Here is a 23,264-nt window from a genome sequence, read left to right as displayed (position 1 = left end):
CTAGTTTTGCTTCATTTAAGCCCCTGAATAAAGGGACAACTCAGTCGTAAAAGTTCTATGGAAAATGTTGTACAAAGGGGGCTGCTTCTCTTGGATTTGCTCCCACAAAATTCACAGGGTGTTTCTGAAGAAATGCACAAAGTACTTTTAACTTTAGGGCTCACTATTAGAGGAGTTATTTATTTTATTCAAAACTTCTATTAGTATGAGTTTCCAATAAGCCCTGCATATCACTTTGCTCTTCATAAAAATGTCATTCATGGGGAAGTGAAAAAACAAATCACACGTATGAAATACAGAGAATGGTGGCGTTTTTATAACAGTGTTAAGGACACAACTTGAGCTCAACACGCACTAATTTGTCATAGCTTTTTGACATCCAATTCACTAAGCTGTGAGAGAGAGAGGGGGGATTGTTGTATTCACTTCCAGTATTCCTCCTCAGTTCCATCTCCTGGAAGATATTTGCATTCACTAAATGACTGTGGAATTGCATTGAATCAACTTCTGATTATCAGGAAACTGACTTGGAGTTTACATATAGACTCCGCACCCTACGTCTTGATATCCTTCCCCTTCCAAACCTAAGCAAGCACAGAAGCAGCAGTGCGTCCATTTGAAGAAAAGTTGAGAAATTCTCTCTTCAAGTGAAGACATTTTCTCACCTCCGTTGGTGGGGTGGGTGGGTGTTGAAAAGGGATTTTGTCAGACTTTTGCAGTGAAAGAGTTTCTTGAGGATGGTATTGTGCCTCTTTCCTTGGTGCAGACCCACACAAGGAGCAGAGGGAGAGAGAGTGTGTTCAAACCCACCCTGGACAGATTTACTGACCCTGTATCATCTCTCGCCCACTGCGACACATGTGCCATAGGTGGGTTAAGCTCATATGTATTCGAGCTTGTGTATCCCTTCTCTATTCTGCTGTTACCAAGGTTTCTCCAACGGAAAGCAAAGGAAGATCTAGAGACCTTTCACGTCCCTTCCTCCTCCCACCTCTGCTCCCCAGGTATGTGCCGATTCTACCCTGTACTTACTCTATCCCTGCTGTCTCTCTTGAGGAGGTTGTTACGCAGCACTGCCGAGATTGTGTGCAGAGTGGTATCTGTCTTCATCTATGGGTCCAACTACCATTCCTCCTTCTCAGAGTTGGACCACGTTTTCTAGGAACAGGTCAGATCTTACCTAGATTGTTGCTAACCCATTAAGAAAGCTATGAAGATCCACAGACAGTTTTTCTTCAGTTTCCTAACACTATTCTTTTCTACACCTTGGCTTTCTCATAGAGCCATCTTTCCTTCTTTCCTCTACAGGCTTTCTGATTTTTCTCTTCGATTTAACTTACCGGCTAGCATACCTGTGTTTTTACTGCAAGTGGCCTTGAATCTTATATATGAGGAAGTTAGTTATCAAATACAAAACAAGTGAACCGATTGTTCCTTTCCTGCTTTGTTGACCATCTGATGTGTCCCTGAGTCCATCCTACTAATAATCACCCATTCAGGAGCCTCCTTTGCAATCATTCTTTGGCTCACACAGTTTAGACTGTATGATGCTTGGGGCTAAAATTGATAAGTACAAACTAATTACTCAGATTTAGACATGACACTCGCACATAAAGCTCCAATATGTTAATATTGACTTTGCATAAATTATTTTATGATTCCATCTGCATATCAGAATGTCTTGTATATGTGCATTTTGTGCCTGACTGCTATCAAAAAAAATCCCCAAAGATGAGGTGTTATTTCTGAGCGTCTTACAGCTACTCAACAACAAATGAAATAAAAGGTCTACAAAAATATAAACCACAGTACTTTCAAAAAACACTTCTTAGATCAACCCTCTCTCTTGAATGTCACTTTCAGGTTAAATGTGTTTAATGTACAGCTTATCCAAGAGTGAAATTGCAGACAAGTTTGAAGAGACCACTATGCTGGGATCCTTAGATACTGTATCCCTCTAATTTTAGTATCTTATGCAGGCTCCAGCCCTGAGCACCCACTCACTCTGTGCACAAACATTTGCTCAAGACTCACCACGGGCTGGGCCCTGTGATTACGCCTTAGCTATACCAGGTGCTCAGTTGCGTATCTACTGAACTGAAAGTTAAGGTAGCTGTATTAAGTTTTCCTTTCTAATCCCAGCTATGCACCCAATGCTTATAATCTGTCCGTTTCTTTCTTCCTTCCTTCCTTCTCTCCAACCCAACCACCCACCCATCCAGCATGCCAGCCATCATCCACCCAACCTCACAAACAATGGCACAGAAGACAGATGTCATATTCTCTTAGTTCGCTGTCCTCATTCAAATACCAATTCTCCTTTGAGGCTTTTGCCATGTAGTTTTGGACCCTCAGCTCCCTTCCTCACCTCATTAAAGATGAGCTGCATCTTTCGCTCCGTCTACCGCATCCCTTTAAACCAGCCTAATAGCTCCCTTCTGAAGACACCCCCCACCACCCCTTACTCTATTGCTTTTAAGGATAAACTTGTGGAAACTTCAAGCATTTCACTTCACCTTCTTGACCTGCTCTTCTTCTAAGCCCATCTCTCTTCCACCTGAAATTTTTGGTTTCACAACCTTGATTTTAACTTTGATCTTTGGACTTTTGTGTTGAAAAATTAGAATACTGGCTCTTCCCACTCCAGTCTGAGCTGGCTCACCCCTTGGGATCTCCCCACTGGAGATCCCAGCCAGAGATCCCTATTTCTCCTCACATAAAAATTTGCACACTAAATTGAGCTTGAAATCCAACATCCAACACTAACTACCTATCAGATATTTTAGTTGGCTTAGCCAAGACCCCCCACACGGTGGCAATCAGACACTCTTAGGTCCACTAAAAATCCCCCTAAAGTACACAATTTTGGACCAAGTCTTCATTCTGGCTTCTCTGATCCTATGCACGGGCTGCTTAGGAAAAGGCATCTGTGCACATTGGTGGCGATACAGAATTAGGACACTGCCTTCCTTGAGTTTGGGTGCCTCATGTGGCTTGGACAGTCCTTGCACTTGTCCTTAATCTATTCTCTTTTCCAGGCTCCTCAGATGTTATTCTCCCATTTTGTCACTCTCTCTCAGTCTCACTTTGGTTCTCACTCTCACAACAGGTGACCTTGCCTCCTATGTCATTAAAAGAACAAAGGCTATTAGGTTTAAATGTTCCCCAGGGACAAATGTGTCTGTATTCATGCCCAACCTCCCTTTTCCCTCTGGTCTGAATGGAAGAGGTGTGCTTCACTCTGTCCCAGGCTGCGCCCAACTTCACCCTCAATTTTGTTTCTTTCTCTGTCTTTGGGGAGCTAGTTCCATCAATATCTCATTGTTCTCCTCTTAACTTCAACATCATCTTCTCCACTGGCTTCTCCTCCCATGACCTATAAACCATCTCAAGCCTCAAACTCTTCCTGATCCTGTATCCCTTCTTTAGCTGCTCGTTATTTCTCTATTTCACTTAATAACCGCTTTCTCAAAGAAGCATCTATATGTGCTGTTTTGACATCCTCACCCACTGTTTGTATTTTTGACTTACTATACACATAAGAGTCCAGATAGTGTGTGTACAATATAGTTTAAGAATAACGAAGAATACTAAAATGGATACCTGTGAACTCACTACTCATCTTCACATTACCAATGCCCTATCATCCAGTTTTCAACAGAACCAGCTCTGACAAAGGTCCTTCTGATTGTCAAGTCCATTGGATTCTGTGGAATGCTCATTTCTTCTTGAAACTCTCTTCCACCCAGGCTCCCATGATGCTGTATCCTCCTGGCTCACCTCCACTCTCTGAGCCTTCTTTCCTCATTCTTTTTTTCTGAACCTTCTTTTTCTGCTGTTCTTTGAAGGTTTTGTATTTAGCCTTCTCTTCACTACCTTTCGCTTCCCTGGGTGATCCTGTCTATTACCGTGGCCTTAAAAACCACCTAGTATGCTGATGATGTCCAAATGTATACCCAGCTCTTAACTTCTCACTCTAGGTGTCTGTTGAACCTCTCAACCTGGGTGTTCTACAGTCAATTCAAACTCATCATGTTTAAAACTGAACTCTACTCCCCACAAAACCTTTTCTTCTCTTTGTATTTTATATCCTGGTCATTGGCACCAACATCTATTAACCTTCGAGTCAGAATACTTGGAATCATTCTAGACTCCCCTGCTTCCCTCCCCCATCCCTCACAATAATAATAGTAACTCACATTTATTAGGCACTTAAAATATGTCATACATTATTGTAAATGCTTTATATGATTTATTTAACACAATTTTCATAACAATTCTAAAAGGTAAGACTTATTATTTCCTCATTTTATAGATGAGGAAACCAAGTCACTAAGAGGCTAAGTGATTTCCTAAATTTCACCCAGCAGTTGGATTTGCCATATCCTGGGCTGCCTCTTGGTGGACACGATAGCTTCCGTGTTCTCGCCCAGACCTAACTGGAGCCTCACGGCCATCCTAAGCCAAGATCTCCCAAATACACCATGCTCTGCATGTGCTAGTAGCCTCCCCCAACCTCTTCTTGTTTGCTGGGATGTTGACTGTCAAAATCCAGTTCCATTTCCTCCTTTTCTACAAAGCCTTTTTTGGCCAAACCAAGTCACTGTTGATTTGACCTTCCTTTGTGCCACATTTTCCCTATACTGATCTCTATTAGAACACTTGTCCCCTCTGTTACAGTTATTGTTTACATATCGATGCCTCCCTTAGCCTGTGATGAGCCCCTGAAGGGCTGACTTCGCATAATTTGTCTGTTGGCTCCAGACCCGAAGGCAGAGCCTGGAACAGAGTGGATGCTCAGAACATTTTTGAGTGAATGTCAAATTGAACAGTATCTCTGCATTGTCTCTACCCTTCTTTCCTGTTACTGGAACTACCATCCTTGCCACACCTTCATTATTTTTAACCTGAATTACTTTAATAGTTTCCTGATTGCTTCTCTTTCTTCTGGTATTATCAATCCATCCTCCACACTCCTGCCAACTTGATTTTCCTAAAGTGTAGCTTCAACCAAAAAGCTTCACTGCTCCAAAATCTTCATAGACCATCACATGCGCGACAATAACAATGACGACAATGATGCCTCCTGTTGAGCTTTACAGTTTTCAGAGGACTTCCACACAAGTTTTCTCAGTTACAACCAACCTTTAAAGTAATTACTACATCTCCATATTGCAGGGGAGGAAGTTAAAGCTCAAAGAGATTAAACGATTTGCCCAAGTCACTCAGATCACCCATGCCACCACTGAAAATCTCCTACTCCCAGTCCAGCGTTTGTTTTCACTCTACTGTATCTGCCCTCAAAGACCTCACCCTAGTATCCAAGACCTTCCACAACAAGGTCGCAGTTTTCAGCCTTGTGCCTTTTTATTAATCTACACACGCACTATGTATAAGAAAAACTACAGTCTCTGCTTTTACTTACACTGTACCCCTTGTATGTGAACGCCCCACTCCCATATGCTTTTTGGATTTCTAGCCATCCATTAAGGCTCCTCTTAAACATCAGCTATATCTTGGGCCTTTGCTGATTCTCCTTCTGTTTCAATATGACATGAGAGTTCCCTTCTCATGCTTCTCCAAAGCACGCACTTTTTCTCTCTCTCATAGTAACGCTTAGATTCTTTTTTGTGCTATAGTTTTATGAATATACACCTCAATCGGCACTCGCCCATTTCTCCCTCTTCTGATACCCTTTCCCAATGTAGAATAAAAATCATACTAAGGAATTCTAATAATCTCTTTAAAGAATATTCAGATTTATTAAAGATAGTCCTCTAAAGAAGAACTGAAAATTTCTTCAGAGAGGGATAGTGTCTACTCACCTTTCTGTGGACTGAAGCACCTTATATACTAAGTGGTGAAATTAACTTGTTGAATTAACTAAATGCCCATATTTCAATGCGAAATTGCTCACTAACATTACTTCAATCTGAGTATTTCCATGTGGTTTTGCCATCTGAGACTTGCTAAATATACAAAGGAACAGTAAAGACAATACGGTTGCTTAAAACATTCAAATATAGTAGAATTTCCAAGAACATAAGAATTATTTATCTGTACTAAATATATTTGTTTTTAGTGAATGTTCAGTGACTTTTTAAGATTGATTATCTATCATATTAAAATTTTCCATTAGGGATGCATGGGAAAATTAAGGGCCAATTGACTATTGTCACTTAGTAGCTCAGTGAACTTAGGTCAGTCACATCTTCAGTAAGTTATAGTGATTTCAAGCTGTAGACTTTGGAATCAATCATATCTCAGTTGTGGTATCTTAGAACCAGAGGAAATGGAGATATGAACTATCTCATGGTTTAGTCATGAGGATTAAATAAGATAATACATATAAAGAGCGTAGCATGGTTCCCTGATGTTTAATCATTCAATAAAAGACAGCACTGATTAATATCGAGCTGAGTTTCAGAATTCTTGTCTCTAAAATGAGAAATATAATTTCTCTCTGAGCTTTAGATATTGGGAGTCTGCAGGCAGAATATATGAGAAAGTGTTTTTATAAAAGAATAAAGTATTGTGCAAATGTAATCTGTAATTAAGCTAGTAATTATTAATACAAACTACGTATTACTAAAACAGAAAGTTATTTAAAGAGATTATTATGATTACTAAGTATGATTTGTACTTTAGATTGGAGAAAATGTTCCTAAGTTTTCTCATGGGAACAGATCTATAATAATACCAGTCAGTGAGATAATAAGATTTGATAAAAAAGTGTTTAATTTGTACCTTATTTCTGGTAGTGATTTAAAATGTAAGCAAAAGTAAAAATTTTCATTCCTTCTAAAATTTTACTTAGTTTGCCTGACATTATTTTTCTCATAGAGAAAGAATGCTATTTCATTGCAAGGCCATTAATCCCAAGTACTGAATCCACTGTTCCCCACCCCCGCCCATGCTTTTGACATCCCTGGCTTCAACCATCCTTCATCACTGCTTTGCTCCTATTTCTCCCATGTGGCTGTCCTTTAACCACTTCTTGGACCACAGATAAGGCAGTAAGGACCACAGGTAAGAGAAATATAATGTTTAAAGGCAATTACTTGAAAGTCTGCGTAGCTGCCTTCTCATCTTATAAAGTCCCCTGCCACTTCTTTGATCTGTCTGCCTTCCCTCCTTTTTGATTTTCCCGTCACTTAGGAATGAGCTCCCGCCCTATTCCCCAGGACGGAGGGGTCCTCAGTTTTGAGCTTAGGTTCCTTAGCCTTTTAGATAGTCCAACTGACGGGATTAAGAAGCAACATATCTGTCTTAACACAGCCTCACTAGTCCCATTTCCCTGAGCAGATGTCTAGTTACCCATAGGACATACTTCACGGTGACTTCTTATTTCTTAGATATGCTTAAAATGCCAAGTCTCTGTATAGCAAATATACTCACTTTTCTCCTAAATGAGAGAACAGATGGTTAAATGATAAGGGTACAGAATACTGCATTTCATTAATGTCCAACCTTTTCTCTATCTCCATAGCAATTTTCAGAAGGCCTTGGGTTATGTGGGCCAGTTTCCATTTTCAAGTCTATGGTACAGCAAGATTGACCATGAATCCCAAGAATCCATAGCTTCAAAGTGAGTAGACTTTCACGTGCTCATTTTCCACAACCCTTCTCTTCCTCTGTGTAGCTACCCACTTACTCTGACATTACCTGCATCAGCCTGTCTTAGGACAAATGGTCAGAGGCTCAGGGCCATTCACTAAGCAGCACAGCTATTTGTTATTAAAGGAGAGAAGAAACAAAAATTGAATTTTGGCCTGAAATCTAATTTTAGGGTTCCAAATGTACAGTTACGAAGATCTGCAAAGCATATTTAGTTTGCAAACAGATTAAACTAGAAAAATTTTAAAGACTATTTTAACTTTCCTATTAAAATCAGCAAGTAGAGAAACACTTCCCTGGTTTCTCCCCCGTCTGCTGTCTCCCCACTGCAATCTATCTTGGTCACTGTCGCAGAAGTGTTTTATCTGAAATAGTAACTATGATGCACTTGCTCAAAAGCTTCCAGTGACCCTGGTCCAAGCATTCAAGACACCCTGTCATATGGTGCCATCGAGGAACGCCACATGTTACTGCCTGTTACCTTTCTACATAGTCCTCTCCCATGCCAGGTGGGTTTGCTTCCTGTCCCGCCCTAGGTTTTCTTGTCCTGACATTTTTTGCTTTTCCTTTCATGTTATTCCAACTTCATTTACCTCTTCATTCTTTCTCATCCCGGCCTCTCTATGAAGGTCACTGACCATGCTATCCTCAGCGAGGGCTATACATTCCACTCTCCATTACACACGATTCGGGTCACTTATTCACCATTTACACGCCGCTTGGGGCTGAGATTTTTCCTTTTACATTTTGCCACTCTCAGAGTATAAACTTTGTAACTCCTACTAGATTATAACCTCTTTGAGGGAAGGGATCACGAGTAATAACTCTCTTGTACTCCCCAAAGGTCTAGCACAGTGGATAAAATAATAGGAATTCATTTAATCTCTCTGAGAGTCTCTTTATTTGCCTGTAAAATGACGGCAACAATCAATAATACTGTCCTACCAAACACACACGGCTGTTGCCAGGATCAAGAGGGATTCAATTACTTCTTTCTCTTTCAGCAATGTCTCGACATCTGCTGCCAACTCAGATGTCTGCTGGAAAGGGGTGTCTGTCTCCACAGGCCTGGCAAATGACCACAGTGAACTCCAGCATTCTTTGTGCTCAGAAACTTACTCTTTTCAAAATAAAACACTGGGTTAATTCTGTCACTTAGGAATAAAAATGTAAAATGCCAAAGTCGATTTTTACGTGTGGCAGTAGCTGCTGCAGATCAAAGCATTATTTTGTTTTCAGTTTCCATATCAGAATAATCACTTGGCTTTCCAGTTCTTTCACACATATTATTCATGTTATGACACTCTTATCAGATAAATGCCACCGACAACAGAACATGGTAATTTTTATTACACTGTATATCCTTTAAACGCCAGTAGCTAACAGGAGCCCTGTATCTGGTGAAAGGGAAAATACTCCTGCAGGTCTGTTCCTGGAGGCAGAGCACCAGCCCTCGAGTGAGATAAGGGGGAGAAGCACACTATTCCTTCCCTAACAGGACCAGAGAGGACATTCTAATTGTCAATCCATCCTTGGACTTCAGACACAGACTCCAGGGTCAGACTTGAAGGCTGAGCAGATTTTGGCTCACAACAAGGAGGTCTAAGTTGGCCCCTAAATCAATAAAAACCCAAGAACAACCTCATTCTGTTACTATAGCAGGACCTATAGTTTGAAAAATAATAGTTAATCTAGTGCATTCATGTCCATGATAATAACAATCATTATTTGGATGGAAACACTACTCATGGGAAGCTTTTGGAAAAACATTAGCTGCTGAAAAAATAAAAGTAGATCCCCTACTAAGATTTTTAAAAATATATTTTTCATAGTATAGCTTAGGCTGCCAAAATTAAAAATAAGCAAATAACCAATAAAAGTGTAATAACAGGGTTATCAAAAATCACAGTGAAATCTTGTTTCTTTAAACTGAAAACCCAGGAATATGACCAATTTGAAGTAAAATCAGTCTAAGACAGGGGTTCCCAGGAGCTGTGTATGTATTTCCTGGTCTCATACATACCCCCTGGATGGGGGAATCTCAGACTGGAACACCGACTAATCTAATTCATTGCAATGCCAGAGCTTTTTAACTTATCGCCATCCCCTGCTCTCAATGAGGTTAATCCCCAATGAATAAAACAGAGGGTGCACCACGCAGGTAAAGATTAATGGAATCAATTCGAGAAGCAGCCTTCAATTCAGGTTTCACAGACTGAGAAAGACAAGGAGAGCACAGGCATTAGATAACAATATGATCCCATGGACTAAAGGCAAGAAGGCAAGCTCTGGGGCTGACAAATATGAACGTAGGACTGGAAACTGAGGGCGCCTTGGACCTGTGCAACACACTTGCTCTTTGGTCCCTAAGATTTCCAGTTCTCAAAAAGCTGAGGCCACACAGCGTCCGGCCTTTTATTATTTCCTTCACATCGTAAAGAGTGTTATTCACAGTAAGGAAATCAGTCCCATGCACTGGAGACCCGCTTCCCACTTCTCTGACTTCAGCTGTTCCTGCAAACTCTGGACTCTCCATGGAAAGGATAAGAGCATTGACTGAAGTCAAGATACAACTGCCACCCTTAAAAAAGTTATTTCCTGCTGGATCCCTTCATTCTGGACTTTTTGAAGATTTCTTGCTCTAGATGCAATTTTGCTGTTTTCCAGTTTTCCTCTGGGGCCGGGAGATGGATGTGACCCGTCTTAGCCACTTGTCCTTCTGTGTTAAGTGCATTCCCTGTGCTATCTATTTACTTGGGACCTTTAGGAAGAATAAAAACCATACATTCCTAAAATTCATTTTTAGATTCACCTGGCTTCCAATGTTCACTTTATTTCTGTGTTTAAAGCATACTATAATTCCCATCCTTTAATTCGGGGATCGTTTCCAGAACTGCACATTGCGTTAAAATGCTAAAAGTCATAAAACCTGCCATGGGTTCTCAGAATTTAAAGAAGACGATTTGCAGTTGGGTGAGCAGCTGCAGGAACTTACTGACTCTGGTGACGACTTCACCCCGAGCGCCTGCCGCACCACACAGACACCTGCCAGGTCCCTGCACTCTTACCGACCTGGTGCTTCTCAAGAGAAACACTCACTGTTCTAATTTAAAAAAAGAACAAAGCATTTGGGGGGCATAAGAGGATTTCCCAAATTCTGAATCAGGGGCTGGTACTTTCCTGTGTCATTTCTGAGAACAAATCGTATTAAGTCTAGGTTTATGAGAAGTGAGCCAAATTTCTGACCAGCCTGTGAGAAAGGTCGTGTTATTAATGATGCCACTGTCACCGTATTTCTGATCTACATAACACCTGCTAGTGGTAGGTAGCACAAACACCCAGAAAGTAGCCCTCGTAAAGACATCCAGATCATAATTAATCTTTGAACTAGCTGTGGTTTACAATAATCAAACTGCTCATCCAGAGGCATCTAAGGGTAAAGATGGTATTATGTGGGACAGAGAGGAAAGCTGTGGAGGCTAGAAGGACAGGAGGGAGATAATGACATTCTTGGCCATGTTTTCCACTTCACATGCTTCCGAACCCCTTTCCACTGACAGATAATCTGGAAGTGTGCATTCAACAAAACCCACATTTCAGTTACAGAAAGGCAGAACAGAACAGGCTTGGAACTGGCATCTGAGAAACCTTGTTTAATACTGGCCCTGCTGTGAATCAGCAGAATGACCTTGTGCAAGTTTACTTTTCTGAGTATTGGTGTTTTCATCTGTAAATTGGTGCTAAAAACCCTATCTTGCAGGATTACTGAAATGGTAAGTGATAAATACACGAAGAACCCAGTGCAGTGTCTGGCATAGGGTAGGTGCTCCACAGAAGGTAATTATTGCTACCTTACTACCTTTATAATCAGTGTTGGCAGCTCTTGGCTTGGACCTTGTGAAGGGAGGGGATGCACAAAGGAGAAGGCATTTATGAGTTTGTTTTTTAATCTATTTCACTCAGTTAATTATTTAATATTTAACTGGTTAATTATTCATAGTCAAATAAAAGGCATAATGAAAGCGTGCTTATTAAACAACAATTTGCTTCCCTAACTCCCTTTGCCACTAAGCACCCTAAGCACAAGCGGAAGGGGGATGCTATCTCAGTGTCTGGTATTGTTCTCAAATGGGACAATTACTAGTCAGCATCCTCTTTCCAAAAGCTGGTTTTGGGTTCCGAAGAGTTTAGACGCTTTGCCTTTGTGCCTATAGACTACCCCCGGGGCAAGAGTTAGGGCAATTTAGTTGGTATGCTGGCCTGATAGCTCTCCACAGATGACTCGAGGAACTCAATGGGGGAATGCGAATGTAGAGGTGGGTAGCTGCTGTTCCATGGTGGCAGGAGGGAGCATCTAGGCTGGACACAGAGCAAGGCAGGCCAGCCTGGACAAGACAGACTCTGAAAGACACAGGGGCTGACATAAAAGTCCTTGGTATGGCAGGATTTCTGGTTCACCAGAGGGAAGGCAGGTCTTAGCTGCTATTCTGCTGTGAGCCCAGTCCTGCTGCAGGCACCAGTCTTTCTGCCATTCAAGCCCTTCCTCAGCTATGTTCCTTCCAAACACACAGGCTTCTGCCTATTAACTTTACCCAAAAATATCTTCTCAGTTTGAGAGGTGATTTAAAAATCACTGAATGGTATTGCCTAGTCCAGCAGGGATGTCTCCTTAAGGATGAATGTGAAAGGCAGAATGACATTATAGGAGACAGGAAATGTCAACTGAAGGCCTCCAGACATGGACAGCTGAATCCAGAGGCTGGAGGCTGGTTAGCTTTGGAGAAACAATCTTTTTTTTCCTTTTTAAACTATGTGGTTAAAATATCCTTAAAAAAGACAAGTAAGATTAAAATGTTTACCCCAAAAGTTCATAGGTCTGCAAGAAAAGAGAAGTTAAGGCCAAAATAAAAACAGGGTGAAACAACTTTTATTAGAAGAAAAGGCAACAAAAAGACTGAGTTAGTATAGCCTGATAAGGAGCTTACACCTTGGGAAAAAATATTCTGTTGGAACAAAGAAATAAAGATAAAAGAGGAGGTACTAAATTAATGATGTCTGAAGAAAACAAGATCTTGAACTCAGCTGCTAAGTATGTCTTTAAGTGGGGAAAGGAAGAAAAGACCTTTAGGAAATTAGGAGGCAAAGATGATCGTGCAGAAGTCTGAATGGGGAGACAGGGAGAAGGAAGGTTCAGAGTATAAAAGGGCAAATGGACAATCTACAAAATTCAGACAGACGTTTCTATTACTTGATCCTCACCAACAACACATAGCTCCCTGTCTTGAGAAGAGGTCTACAATCATGCTGAATAGTTTATGACTCAGTAAAGCCAATCACTTCAGTTTCTACTAGTGTATCCAGATGTGCATTCAACTGAACACATATCTGAGCACCCATTATGCGCCAGGTGCTACTCTAGGTCCTGGGGATACAACAAACAATATAACAGGCATGGCCCCACTCTCAGGAAGCATTAGTACCAGTGGGAGACACAAGTGATAGACAATGAACAAAGGAATGTAAATACAGCAGATCCATATTCCTCACGGTTGCTGTATTGGTCTGATGTGGCTAATTAGTGTTTTGGCAAAAAAGAGGTATAAGAGAGGGCATGTATCAGACATCCGAGGGATGCCTTGTGGAAGAACATTGTGTGTAGCTGATGGAGACAAGAAACACAATTAGAGTCAATCTGTTCAAGCTACAGAGAAGAGTTCAGTTTTTATTAACTTTCTAACAATGTCTGTGACTAAAAATTCCACAGGTGCTTTGTGCTAACCACTGTTTTAGCTGCTTGGGACACAACTGCAAATAAGGTCCCTGTCCTCACGGAGGCTACATCCTGGCAAAAATGAGATAGACAGTAAACATGCACATAATATTACGTGACATTATATAATATAACACAATGGAGTGTAACTTAGTATAATGTAATAGGATATAACATGATAACCATTAAAACTATCCAACGGTAAACTGCCCATCTCTTAAAATGGTGAGCTGCTATCTTGGAAGTGTTCAGGGTCATAAACAGAGTGAGAGGTCTCTGGGAATCCCAAATCTGGAGCATCTGCTTCCTTCTGAGTTTGATGGGGCCACATGGGGGATTTGGGGCAACCTCCGCCCTCTCTGTCTGTCTCTGTTTCTGACTCAATGAAGTTCTTGACTGCCTGTGTGATCTCTGGTAGGCTGGGGATCCATGATTTCACTTTAATTTTTATTTAATTGAAAAAGTATCTTTATTGCATCTTTCTGCTTACATAAATAATATATGCTTCTTATTAAAAAGTTAAACATTGCAAAAATACAAAATGCAGGAAAGTCAAAGCCACCCAGGATCCTAACGCCTACAGACAATGCCCACAGTGAACAGTTTTAAGCACTGGGTACTCATCCAATTTTTATATAAACACACCAACATGCGGACTGTATATATATTTTTATGGTCACAGTGTTTGGTGACTTTCTTTTCATTTTTCATTTTTTCTCTCCAAAAAAATCATGCAAATATATCTTCTTTTCAAAGGCTGAACAGGAAGTATTGTAGTTTATTTAATCAAATGATGGAGGGTCAAGTTGTTGCCATCTTTTATTACTACAAACCACGCTGTGGCAAAAATCCTTGTACATTGATTTTTCATGGTTCTGTATTTCTGCCATAGGATTAATTCCTGGTATAGAATTTCTAGGTCAAATGGCATAAATATTTTAAATTTTAATATATTATCAAATTGTTCCTCCAAAATGGTCTATCAATTTATATCTCCTCCAACAGTATATGAAAGTCTCTGTTTCTAAATACCTTTAATAATATTCTTTTTAAAAATCACATTTGAGGGCTGGCCCGGTGGCACAGCGGTTAAGTTCACATGTTCCACTTCAGTGGCCTGGGGTTTGCCAGGTCGGACCCCGGGTGTGGACCTATGCACCGCTTCTCAAGCCATGCTGTGGCAGGCATCCCACATATAAAGTAGAGGAAGATGGGCATGGATGTTAGCTCAGGACTAGTCTTTCTCAAAAAAAAAAAATCACATTTGAGGTGGCTTCAAGATCAAGATGGTGACATAGGAGGCCCCCGAATTTCCCTCCTCCCACAGACACACTGAATACACACCTACATTGGAGCAATTTCCTCTGAGAGAAATCCAGAAACTATATGAGTGACTCCTACACATGAATGACAGAGAAAACACCCACAGTGAAACAGGTAGGAAAGGCTGAGACACGCTCTCACCATAAACCCCACCCTTGGCACAGCACCATAAAACCCAGAGGGTACCCCCCAACTCCCAGCTTCTCCTTGAGGAGTGAAGGGTTTGGAACACACATCTAGTGCTCCAACTTTTAAGGCTGCCTCCTGAGGAATGGGCTCCCAAATCACCCAGCTCTGTTAGCCAATGGGGCTTACATTCATGAGTCCCACAGGACTACAGCAAACAAAGAAGCAGTTGTCAAGGGGCAGAGGAGCACTTCCATGCCTATATACCAAAGCTGAGTGCAGACGGAGCAGACAAAAACATAAATCTCCCAATTTCTCCCCAGAAGGGGTTTGACTGCATACTTTCCTAGCTGCTGCTAGAATTTATCCAATAAGAGGAGCAAAAAGAGAAAAAAGATTGAAAAAGAGGGAAGCTACCTTAAAGGACTTATGGGACACCATCAAGCAGACTAATTTATGCATTATGCAGTCCTAGAAGAGGAAAGAGGGAAAGAGGCAGAAAGAGCATTCAAAGAAACAACGGTCGAACACTTCCCTCATCTGGGGAAAGAAACAGACATCCAGATCCGAGAATTCAGAAAGTACCAAATGAGATGAATCTAAAGAGACTCATACCAAGACATATTATCATTAAATTGTGAAAGAGAGAATCTTAAAAGCAGCAAGAGAAAAACAACTTGTTACATACAAGGGACCCACTATAAGAACATCAGGAGATTTTCCAGCAGAAACTTTGCAGGCCAGAAGGGAGTAGGATGACGTATTCAGACTGCTGAAACAAAAAACACCTGCCACCCAAGAATACTCCACCGGAAAAGTTATCCTTCAGAACTGAAGGAGAGATAAAGAGTTTTCTAGACAAACAAAAGCTGAAGGAGTTCATCACACTAGACTGGCCTTACAAGAAATGCTGAAGGGAGTTCTTCAAGCTGAAATGAAAGGACACTTATTAGCAACATAAAAACATATGAAAGTATAAAACTCATTGGTAAAGGTAAATATATAGTTAAATCAGAATACTTTGATATTATGGTGGCAGGTAAATTCCTTATAACTCTAGTATAAAGGTTAAAACAACAAAAATATTAAAAATAACTAAAACTACAATAATTTGTTAATGGATACATGATAGAGAAAAGTGTAAATTGTGACACCAAAAACATAAAATGTGTGTATGTGTGTAAAAATGTACAGCTTTTCTATGTGTTCAAAGTTAAGTTCTTATCAGCTTAAAGCAGACTGTTTAAACTTTAAAATGTTTTATGTAAGCCTCATGGTAAATGCAAAACAAATACCTATAGCAGCTACACCAAAGATAAAGAAGTCAAAGCATACCACTACAGAAAATCAGCAAATCACAAAGAAAGGAAAGAAGAGAGGAAGATCAAAGAAACCACAAAACAACCAGAAACCAATGGGCACAATTGCAATAGTAAGCACATACCTATCAATAATTATTTAAAATGTAAATGAACTAAATTCCCCAATCAAAAGACAGAGAATGGCTGGAATGGATAAAAAACCAAGACCCAACTATAGGCTGTCCACAAGAGCCTCACTTCAGCTTAAAGGACACAGAGAGAGACAAAGTAAGGAGATGGAAAAAGATATTCCATGCAGATGAAAACCAAAAGAAACCAGGAGTAGATATACTTATCTCAGACATTAACCCAAAATGGTAACAAGAGGCAAAGAAGGTCATTATATAATGATGAAGGAGTCAATTCATCAAGAGGACATAACAATTGTAAATATTTATGCACCCAACATTGGAGCACCAATCAGAGCACCTAAATATATAATGCAAATACTAGCAGATCTGAAGGGAGAGATAGACAGGAATATAATAGTAGAGGATTTCAATCCCCCATTTTCAACAATGGATAGCTCATGTAGATAGACTATAACTAAGGAAACGCTGGACCTAAACTACATATTAGATCAGATGGACCAACAGACATATACACGACATTTCCTCCAACAGCAGCAGAATACACATTCTTCTCAAGTGCACATGGAACATTTTCCAGCATAGATCATATGTTAGGCCACAAAACAAGTCTTAACAAATTTAAGAAGACTGAAATCATATCAAGCATCTTTTCCAATAATAATGGTATGAAACTAGAAATCAATTGCGAGAGGAAAACTGGAAAATTCACAAATATGTGGAGATTAAACAACATGTAACTGGACAACCAATAGGTCAAAGAAGAAATCAAAAGGGAAATTAAAAAAAATCTTGAGAAAAATGAATAAGGAAATATAACATACTAAAACTTATGGTATGCAGTAAAAGCAGTTCTAACAGGGAAGTTCATAGTGATAAACATCTATATTATGAAACAAGAAATATCTCAAATAAACTAATTGTGCACCTGAAGGACTAGAAAAAAGAAGAACAAACCAAGCCCAAAGTCAGTAAAATGAAGGAAATAACAAAGATCAGAACGGAAATAAATGTAGAGACTAGAAAGTCAACAGAAAAGATCAATGAAATTAAGAACTGATTTTTTGAAAAGATAAACAAAACTGATGAACCTTTAGCTAGACTAAGAAGAAGAGAGAAGATTCAAATAAATATTGGAGATGAAAAAGACAGTAAACTGGTACTAAAGAAATACAAAGAATCATAAAAGACTACTATGAGCAATTATACACCAACTAATTAAATAACCTAGAAGAAATGGATTAATTCCCCAAAACATACAATCTTCCAAGACCGAACCATGAAGTAAAAGAAAATGTGAACAGATCAATAACTAGTAAGGAGATTGAATCAGTAATGAAAAATCTCCCAACAAACAGAAGGTGGCTTCACTGATGAATTCTATGAAACATTTAAAGAATTAATACCAATCTTTTTCAAACTCTCCAAAATACTGAAGAGGAAGGTACATTTCCAAACTCATTTTATGAGGCTAGCATTACTCTGATACCAAAGCCAAACAAGGACACTACAAGAAAAGAAAACTATAGGCTAATATCCCTAATGAACATAGATGTAAAAATCTTCAACAAAATATCAGCGAACCGAATTCCACAGCACATTAAAAGGATCATATACTATAATCAAGTGGGATTTATTCCAGGGATGCAAGAATGGTTCAACATACACAAATCAATAAATGCGACACATTACATTAACCAAGTGAAGGATAAAAATCATATGATCATCTCAATAGATGCAGAAAAATCATTTGACAAAGTTTAACATCCTTTCATGATAATTTCAAGAGACTGGGTATAGAAGAAACTTACCTCAACATAATAAAGGCCAACTATGACAAGACCCACAGTTAACATCATACTTAATGGTGGAAAGCTAAAAGCTTTTCCTCTAAGATCATGAACAAGACTAGGGTGCCTACTCCAGCCACTTCTAGTCAATGACGTACTGGAAGTCCTAGTCAGAGCAATTAGACCAAAAAAAAAAAAAAAAAAAGGAGCAAAAAGGCATCTAACTTGTAAATAAAAAGTAAAATTGTCTCTGTTTGCAGATGACATGATATATATAGAAAACTTCAAAGACAAAAATCTGTTAGAACTAATCAATGAATTCAGTAAAGTTGAAGGATACAGAATCAATTACAAAAATCAGTTGCATTTCCATACACTAATAATTAACTATTAGAAAGGGAAATTAAGAAAATATCCCATTTTCATTGGCATCAAAAGATTAAAATACTCCAAATAAATTTAACCAAGGAAGTAAAAGATCTGTATTATGAAAGCTTTAAAACATTGATGAAAGAAATTAAAGAAGACACAAATAAAAGGGAAGATTTCCTGTGTTCATGGATTGGAAAAATTAACATTGTTAAAATGTCCATACTACCCAAAGCTGTCTATAGATTCAATATAATCCCTATCAAAATTCCTATGGCATTTTTCACACAAATAGAAAAACAATCCTAAAATTTGTATGGAACTGTACACAACACTGAATGCCAAAGCAATCCTGAGAAAGAATAAAGCTGGAGGCATCACATTTCCTGATTCCAAACTATATTACAACGTTACAGTAATCAAAACGGTATGGTACTAGCAAAAAAAAAACAGACACATAGATCAATGGAACAGAATAAAGAGCCTAGAAATAAACCCACGAATATATGGTCAACTAATTTTCTACGAAGGAACCAAGAATATACAATGAGAAAAGAATAGTTTCTTCAATAAATGGTGTTAGGAAAACTGAATATCCACATGCAAATGAATGAAACTGGTCTCCTATCTTATTCCATACATAAAAATCAAATCAAAATGGATTAAAGAGTTGAATCTAAGACTTGATCCTGTAAGACTTCTAGAAGAATATATAGGGAGTAAGCTCCTGGATTTCGGTCTTGGTACTGATTTTTTGGATTTGACACCAAAAGCAAAGGCAACAAAAGCAAAAATAAAGAAGTGAGAATAAAAAGCTTCCGCACATCAAAGGAAACATCAACAAAATGAAAAGGAAACCTACGGAATAGGAGATTTGCAAACCACATGTAAGGGGTTAACGTCCAAAATATATAAGGATCTTATACAACTCAATAGCAAAAAATCAACCAAATAACCCTAAAAAATGGGCAAAGCACCTGACTAGACTTTTTTCCAAAGAAGATATACAAATGGCCAACAGGTACACAAAGAGATGTTCAACATCACTAATCATCAGGGAAATGCAAATCAAAACCACAATGAGATATCACCTCACACCTGTTAGGATGTCTATTATCAAAAAGACAAGAGATGACAAGCGCTGGCAAGGGTGTTGAGAAAAGGGAACCCTTGTGCACTGTTGGGAATGTAAACCAGCACAGCCACTATGGAAAGGAGTATGGAGGTTCCTCAAGAAATTAAAAATAGAACTACATTGGATCCAGCAATTCCACTTCTGGGTACATACCCAAAGGAAATGAAATCATTGTCTCAAAGAGATATCTGTACTCCCACATTCATAGCAGCATTATTGACAAAAGCCAAGACATGGAAACAACTTAAGTGTTCACTGAGGGAAGAATGGAAAAAGAAAATGTGAGAGATATATACACACACAATGAAATATTATTCAGCCTTCAAAAAGAAGAAAATCCTGCCATTTATGACAACATGGATGGACTTTGAGGGCATTATGCTAAGTGAAATATGCCGGACTAAGAAAGACAAACAGTGTATGGCATTGCTGTATGTGGAGAAACAGAGAGTAGAATGGTGGTTGCCTCGGGGTGGGGAGTGGGGGAATAGGGAGAGATTGGTAAAAGTGTACAAATTTTCAAGTTATAAGATAAATAAAGTCTGAGGATCTATGTATAGTTGATAATAAAGTATTGTAAATACTGTATTGTATAACTGAAATTTGCTAAGAGAGTAGAACTTAAGTGTTCTCACCAAAAAAAAAGGTAAATATACGAGGTGATGGATGTGCTAATTAACTTGATAGTGGGAATCCTCTAACAATGTATATGTATATCAAATCATCATGTCGTGCACTTTAAATACACTACGATTTTATTTTGTCCATTATACCTCGATAAAAAAACACTTTTACCTCATTGCCAATTTTATAGGAAAAACATGCTTGAACTGTCACTTTAATTATCTCTCTAATTATTAGCACAGCATATTTATTGGACATATTCTTTTCCTATTCCTCAAATTCCTTAGGAGATGTGGCTCCTTGCCCTAAGTCGAAGGGGTCTCTATCGTCTCAGTGTCACTATTCTACTCGTGACCTGCAGGGCATAATGGAGCAGTCCCTAGCTCTCCTTTTTAGGGCACATATTCTTGCCCACTTTGACATCAAAATATATATTTTTCATATAGTGTTTAAAGAGTGCTTTGGGTATTTAGGAAATTAGATCTCTGTCTCACCTGTTAGGTTGTCACAAATAAATTTTCCATATCACATCTCTAGGGAAAAAATTCCTGAAGTAAAAACGGACAAGAAAACTCAGAAGAAAAAGCAACTCCTGAGAAGTAAAGGTAAGCAATTAAATCTTGTCATCGAAACGTATTCAATATAACCATCAAAGTACATGGCAGGCAAATTTTAACATATAGCAGCTAACTTTTGTAAATGTTAAAACCTGATTGCTAAAAATATTTGTTGTAATAAAAGCCTAAATAGGCCAAAAAAGTAACATTCCAGTTGAACCATTAGATGTGTGAGTGCATTTGCGTGACAGTGTGGGTGAGTGTGTTTATTATATGTGTGTTTTCTGTGCAATGGGTATAAGGGATCTTATTGGGGTGAAACCTTCTAATCCTATATTATGGTGATGGTTGCACACCTCTGTAAATTTACTACATATCATTGAATTGTACACTTGAAATGGGCTAGTTAGTTGATGTGTAAACTGTGCCTTGATAAAGTTGTCAAAAAGGAGAGCTCGGGACTGCTCCATTATGCCCTGCAGATCACCAGTAGAAGAGTGACACTGAGACGATAAAGACCCCTTTGACTTAGGGCAAGGAGCCACAGAGAAGGGGTAGCGGGTTTTTGACGACGGGTCAGAATCCTCCTAGGCATGGCCGTGAAGGCAGTGGGCATGAGGAGACTGGCCTGCCTAGGGCAGCATGGAGGTGGTGCTGAGGTGGCAGTGACTGCTCCGGAATAGACAAATGGGACCGGAATAGGTCACAAGCACCCAGATCATGGAAGCCTTTCAAAAACAGAGCCACTCAGACCCGACAGAAAGCCAGTGAAGACAGCCAAGCCTGAGTGTCACAATAAGAGCGGTTCTGAAAAGAAAGAAGGTTGGCACAAAGCCGGATGCGTCAACCAATTGCTAGAGATGGGAAATTCTAACTAAAAATTTTAAATGTCACTTTCTTTATAGAATATTTATATTTTAAAACTTCACGCTTCTCCCAGTATTTCAGAGCCCTGTGAGACAAAGAGAATAACCTTGTGTAAAGAAGTGGCGAAAGCATAGGACTCAGAATGAGGAGCTGGCGCGTCTGGCCCTGGGGCCACAGGGAAGCGCGGAATCCGGGCTGAAGGCTTCTAGGGAGTGGCACGTTTCTAATTCTCAAACGGGAGGGCTCGGCCCAGAGAAGCTGTCTGTCCAAGGCCACCAAGTCATCCCAGGACTCAGCCAGAATGTGAAACAGGGGCTTCTGCGTCCTTCAATATTCCTTAAGTAAGAACATTTAACTGGGGTTTAGTGAGAAGTAAATAAGATAACGTATTTGAAATTATTTTATAAATAAGTTACTCAAGGCAGAACAATTAGTTTCAGCAGGATTTCTTAAGTGTAAATGTGATATATATTATTAATATATATTATATATAATATTAAATGATATATATTATATATAAAAAAGGCTCTTCCAGCATTATTGGTTCTCTCACGTTTCTCACTGAGCTCTGGTCCTCTCTCTTTTCCTATCCCTCTCCCCACTCCAAAAACAAGAAGTGTGACAAACGAGGAAAGGAGAGATGAGGAAAAGAGCAGAGGCCAGACTGTGGTGAGGTGGTAGGGGCAAAGGAGGCAGGTGAAGGCAAGTGGATAGGAACAAGGACACCTTGCTCTGCCCTTGACCAGGATACGTGCTTGACTTTGCTGGGCCTCTGCTTTCTCATCTGTGAATACTGTGAGAAGAAATGTGATAATCAGAGAGCTTACCAAAAGAAGGAGTCAATCAGATGGAGCCTGTCCCACCCTACCTCAAAAACAACTGTGCACACACCCATCAGGATTCTTGCTGAAGTTTACTCAGAAATTGCCTATGTTCAGCTCTTCTGAGTGATAGAAATGGAATGTATTTACTCTGGAAACTGCATCTCAATATATAGCCAACATCTTAATGTTTTCAGATTCTCTGGCATTTGCCTCTTCCCTTTCCTTGTTATTTCTTCTGTATCTCCTCGAGAAGACATGGTGGCAATTTAAAAAAACAATTTATTTTCCCTGGCTTCAAGTGATGTGGTTAAGCTGAGTACCATTTTCACTTCAGAGTAAAACAACCACTGTCCAATTCTCAAATTGCTTCCCCAACCTGGGGAAGTTCATGCCCAAGTATCCGACATGTAATTCTAGAACCAACAATTGTTAAATGGAGTTGAGCACAAGGAAGTTAGGGCAACCGCAGCTAGGGGGAAGGTCATCAATCCCGATGCCAATTAATCTCCCTTAAACAGTTTTTCTATCACGCCACCTGCTTCCCTAAGAGTCTGCTCGATCTGAGAGTGTTCCCGGTCGCCCATTAGTCCAGGTCCAACTTCTCAGTCTTGTCTCAGGCCCTGCCTCACCTTGATGAGTCCAGCGTGTTCCTCCCAGGAGCCTCTATTCAGGCGACTGGGTTTACCCAGCTGCCCACAGGAAGGAGGCTCTGTGCATCCCACCCACAGGCTTTGCTCAGGTGTTTACCCATCTGCCTTCGCTTCCATGTCCACATCCATGTCCACATCATCATATCTTAGTTCAAGACCCAT

General features: G+C 39.6%; 1 protein-coding gene across 3 annotated transcripts in view; it reads right to left on the bottom strand.

Annotated features, from left to right (window-relative positions):
* The window catches only part of AFF3 (ALF transcription elongation factor 3), a 526,899-nt gene that overhangs the window by 197,078 nt on the left and 306,557 nt on the right, over positions 1–23,264 (bottom strand). The gene's annotated exons all lie outside the window — the stretch shown is intronic.

Source organism: Equus quagga, chromosome 5 (assembly GCF_021613505.1).
Source record: "Equus quagga isolate Etosha38 chromosome 5, UCLA_HA_Equagga_1.0, whole genome shotgun sequence".
In the NCBI taxonomy this organism is placed as follows: Eukaryota; Metazoa; Chordata; class Mammalia; order Perissodactyla; family Equidae; genus Equus; species Equus quagga.
This window is presented reverse-complemented; position numbering and strand designations above follow the sequence as displayed.